General features: G+C 36.1%; 1 protein-coding gene across 1 annotated transcript in view; it reads right to left on the bottom strand.

The window, feature by feature from the left end:
- AHCYL2 (adenosylhomocysteinase-like 2) overlaps positions 1–4,602 on the bottom strand; it is a 45,500-nt gene extending 40,898 nt beyond the window's left edge. Inside the window, exon 1 of the mRNA XM_008586207.1 lies at positions 4,495–4,602. The gene's annotated coding sequence lies outside the window, so the exon portion shown is untranslated. The remainder of the gene's footprint in view (positions 1–4,494) is intronic.
- Positions 4,603–5,231: the final 629 nt, after the last annotated feature.

The raw sequence follows: 5,231 nt of genomic DNA, 5'->3' as shown, positions 1-5,231 counted from the left end.
TGTTAAACTTGTTAAACTATACTTAGCAAAAACCCCACCTATGTTCTTTTCCTGAAAGTTCCTGGTCTGGAGAATAAATGCAGGAACTCAATTCATGGTTAATTTCCCAAATGGAAGGAATGCCTCTCTCTTGAGGGTTCCAGGAGATTAACCCCTTTCAGAGCTTCTCACTGCTCAGAAGAGATGGGCTTTGAGTAATTTTTGGTGGCTCCGTCACCCAGGGAAAAGGGGTGACAAATCCATGGGAGGCAAAGCAACAGGTATAGAGTATAATAAGAATGTCTCTGAACACCCTTCACCAATATTTATTTATTAAGTACCTCTTATGCATCAAACAGTTCTAAGTGCTGGGAATAGAGCAGTATAAAATAGACAGAAATCTCTGCTCTCATGAATCTCACATTCAAGTAGGGAAAAAAGACAAAAATAAATCAGTAAAATATATAGTATATTATATGATAATAAGGGCTACGGAGAAGATTAAAGGAGGAAAATTTGATAAGGACTGTTGGGTGGGGTATTTGAACAATATTTTAAACTAATTTTTAATTGACAAAAGCTATATATACTTATTGTATACAACATGATGTTTTGAAATATGTATACATTGTAGAATGTCTCAATAGAGCTAATTAACATAAGCATTACCTCATATACTTATTTTTTTGTGGTGAGAACACTTAAAATCTATTCTCTTAGTGATATTCAAGAATACATGGCCAGCCGTGGCTCACTTGGGAGAGTGTGGTGCTGATAACACCAAGTTAAGGGTTAAGATCCCCCTATTGGTCATCTTTAACAAAAAAAAAAAAAAAAAAGAAGAAGAATACAATACATTGTTATTAACTATAGTCACTATGTTGTGTATAATTTTAAAAAGAGCAGCCAGAAGGCCTCGATGAGAAGGTGGTATTTGATGAAGAACTAAAGTAGGTAAGATAACCAACCAACCATGCATATATCTGGGAAAAGAGCATTCTAGGCAGACAGAACAAGTGCAAAGGTCTTGAAGCAGAAGAGGGCCTGGTATTTTTCAAAGTAACAGTAAGGGGCTAGTGTGCCTGGAGTGAAATGAACATCTGGGGGAGAAGAGAGGTTTGGGGAAGTAGAGAGGTGATTGGAAATGTAATGGGAGGCTGAATGGTAAAGGACCTTGTACATCATTTAGCCTTTACCCAGAGCAAGACTGAAATGCCATTGGAGGATTTTGAGCAGAGAAGTGATATGACTTGACTTATTTTTTAAAATGAATTTGGCTGTAGTTTACAGAATAGCTGAAGACAGGTAAAGTCGGAACTGAACAGCTCAGTTAAGACATGGGAGGTTTGAGATGTCTATAAAACATCCAAATGAAATGTCTGAAAAGGCACTTGAATATACGGATTTAGTGCATAGGATAGAGATTTGAACTAGAGATAAAATATGATAATCAAGCGCCAATACATTGTACTGTATGTAAAACTATGAGACTAGGGAGAGCATGGTGCTGAGAACACCAAGGTCAAGGGTTCAAATCCCCATACTGGCCAGCTGCCAAAAATCCTAAATAAATAAAATGAAATAAAAATAAATGAGACTGAATGAGTTTACCCAGGGAGAGAGTATAAATAGAGATGGGAAGAGGTCCAAGGATCAGCCTTTGGGGCTATTCTATAGTCATTTAAATTATAACATATGCTGAAAATGGGCCCCATGTTCTTATTAACTTATATTTGCATATATTCTTGTATTTAGAAGGGAAGAGGTCCAAGGATCAGCCTTTGGGGCTATTCTATAGTCATTTAAATTATAACGTATGCTGAAAATGGGCCCCATGTTCTTATTAACTTATATTTGCATATATTCTTGTATTTAGAAAGCTATGAATCAATTCCATTATTCTTGGCTTTTCATTCAATGTGCATGGAGCTCTTTCTGTGTCATCTCATATAACTTTCCATTGTCTCTGTTATAAATATGCCAGGATGTAAGAGTTTTACAGGACAACATAACCAATCAAACATGGATCAAAGACTATAAACTAAGTATCTCCTAATTCCTAGTCCAAGAATGAAGGCAGTAAGCATCTTCATTCAGAGTTTGCTTAAAAGGGCTTGACAATTGTTCACATGAAGGAAAAAAGAAAACAAGGGAACAGTGTGTGTGACACAACTGCTAAAGAAGCAAAGGATCTTAGGTTTTATTTGAAAAAGCACTGAGTTTATGGAAATCATACTTCCCATAGATTAGTTCAGAACATCTAAAATATTATGTTGACAGACATAATATTTTCTTTTTTTCTTATTTTTTGTTTCCTGTTTTTGGTGCTGCTCAGTATAGGGATATCATCCCTTGACTTTGGTGTTATAACACTGTACTCTAACCAGCTGAGCTAACCAGCCAGCCTAGGCATATTTTCAAAAGGACACTTAATCTGGAATATATCCACATGAGGGTAGCCAGGATAGTAGAATGCCCCAAACCCAGACAACCAAAAATAGTAATTTTTATTTCTAAGTAAAATCTTTAAATTTCAGTGACTGTATAGAGCTTATCAGGAAGACTAGACAGTTAGCTCAATTGAATAGAGCACAGTGTCAATAACACTAAAGTGAAGGGTTCGGATCCCTGTACCAACCAGCAGACAAAAAGAAAAAAGAAAAAGAGCTTATCAGGAGATAAATAACTGTATAAAGCAAAGAGCACACTATTATCTAAAATGCTCCCAAAGAGGCCAGCATCCAGTGGGAAGCTAAATTAGATTTTTATATTCTTTTCCATCTCCAGGATGTTTAGACTCCCTACTTCTGAACTTAATATTCTTAAATAGATATATTAGGTTGACAACTTTTGACTTATAAATGGCAATTTCCTGTAGTTCAATCTAAAAGGTCCAAGTTTACTAGGATGACACCACTCAATATCACTCACCAATGAACTATACACCAGGCCACTATATGCTCACTTAGAAATGAAAGGCATCAATTACACTCTTCTAGGGAAACAGATATTTCATAAGTACCTTCCCTGCAGATGGGGTTAGGTGAGAAGGCAGGCATTGGTTTCTGAAAGAACACAGTTGCATATGTGGATCTAGTGTGTAGGGAGAGATTGAGCTGGACTTAAAATTTAGTACCATTATTATTTAGTAACAATCTTTGGATAACATGTACAAACCCACAGCCTAAAATGTTACATAGTATTTTACAATTCACATTTTCACAATTATTATGGTTTCCAGAGTTATACTAAAGTTAATGGATTTTCAACATTACTTATTCAGCATAAAACTCCATATCTTTAGACAAAAATCCATAGGAATTTATGTCATAGCTTTATATCATTCTCAGTTATTGAGGGGGGAGAGTAAAAATGTAAAAAGTGTGTAAATAACAATGTACCCAAGCTACAGCTATAGCTTCCCAATCTTTCTTTAATTTACATAATGAATACCACTTTCCTATTTGTGTGAAGAACAAATAAAATTTCAGGTCAAGATAAAAATTTTCTAAAGAACAACACTATTTATAACTAGGGCATACACTCAGCTCTACATATTCCAAAACAAGAGCAAAATAAAATAGCTCCATATTAGATCAGACTCATACTGGGCACTACTGCACAAATGGCCAATGCCTTCCAGGGGTCCTACCCAGTAACAGCTCATTTGGCATTAAATGATAACTCAGCCCCAGGGCACATATATTTGAATTAATGCCACTGCAAAGGAAGGAAGGAGTAACAAGCCATACGATGTCACAGCTTAGAAAAGAGGGCTTATGGTCCACTTACTTGAACTAGTTAAAACTTCTTCATTGTTTCTTGGGGCAACGGAGGTTTCCTGTTAATTTGCAAGCACCAGATGGACAAGCCATACGATGTCACAGCTTAGAAAAGAGGGCTTATGGTCCACTTACTTGAACTAGTTACAACTTCTTCATTGTTTCTTGGGGCAACGGAGGTTTCCTGTTAATTTGCAAGCACCAGATGGAAAGATGGGGAACCTCTTTTTCATTTTCAAAGGATGGAAAAAACGCAAGTCTTTTCACATGCTGTTCAGTGAACTACATACTACTACCCTTCTGAGTGAATCAAAGAAATCAATTTCCTTAATCACCCTCTTCTGCCTCTATCGGAAGAGGAGTCCTCTGTTAAGCTCCACTCTGAATTCCCAAGAGAAATCCAAAGATTCCATCCAGATTGGCCAGTTAGCTCAGCTGGTTAGAGCACAACAGGGCACAAGTTTGGATCCCTGAACCAGCTAGCAACCAAGAAAAAGAAAAAGAAAAAAAAAAAAAACCCACAGATTCCATCCAGAATTTTGGTCTAAATTTTGACACAAAAACTATTACATTGTATAACATTGAACTTTAAAATAAAGCATTTATTAAAAAAAAAAAAGTATTTACTGGAGGCACAAGTTTGAACATGCTTCATTAGCCTTAAATAGATGGAAGGTCCATTGATCATACTTATTAGCCTCCACAGGTGGGTCCATACCAGCTGACTACTCACCTGAGCTGTAGCTGTCAGTAGATGACTGAGAAATGGAACGAGACAGAGAGCGACGTCCAATTTTGGTAGGACGTTTGTTGAATTCTTGCTTCTGGTCAGCAAATTGGATCTGCTAAGAAAAAGAACACTAGTTATATTAAGGAAAAGAATCTCTATTCTGAGACAGCAATTCAAGGCTTGCATTATAGGCTCTTACATTCTCTCACAGTTGATCTGATTGTACCAACCCATATTTGGAATGGTAAGACTCTTTGGAGAGAAGAGTGATTGTTCATTCTTTACCCACTATGTTTCTATTAAATTTAAATCTTTGATCCACCCTCTGACTATATACTTTTTACAATAAAATTGTGACCCACTCCCCTGAAGTGGAGAATGGGATGTTCTGGTTAAAATAAATTTTTAGAAAGTTAAGTCATATTCAGAAATCCTTTCTACAGTTTGACTGAAAATTAAAGCTGAAAATAATCTTTGAGACTACCTATATGTATTTCTATAATCTTCATATATCTAGATGAGAAAAATGTAAGGCACAGAAAGGGGAAATGGCGTGCATTAAGATTTCAAGATTCTCAGGAAATGATATGGAATAATAATTTTTTAAAGGCTTTTCATTCAGACAAAACATTTAGGAAATGCATTCAAATCCTGGCTATGCCACTCATTAGCTATGTGATGTCTGTCAAGATGCTTTTGTGTACATCATCTTCCCATAAATACAACAGAGATAAAAGTAT

This window comes from Galeopterus variegatus, unplaced genomic scaffold (genome assembly GCF_000696425.1).
Source record: "Galeopterus variegatus unplaced genomic scaffold, G_variegatus-3.0.2 Scaffold3877, whole genome shotgun sequence".
In the NCBI taxonomy this organism is placed as follows: Eukaryota; Metazoa; Chordata; class Mammalia; order Dermoptera; family Cynocephalidae; genus Galeopterus; species Galeopterus variegatus.
The sequence above is the reverse complement of the archived record's forward strand: the minus strand, read 5'-3'. Positions and strand labels throughout refer to the sequence as shown.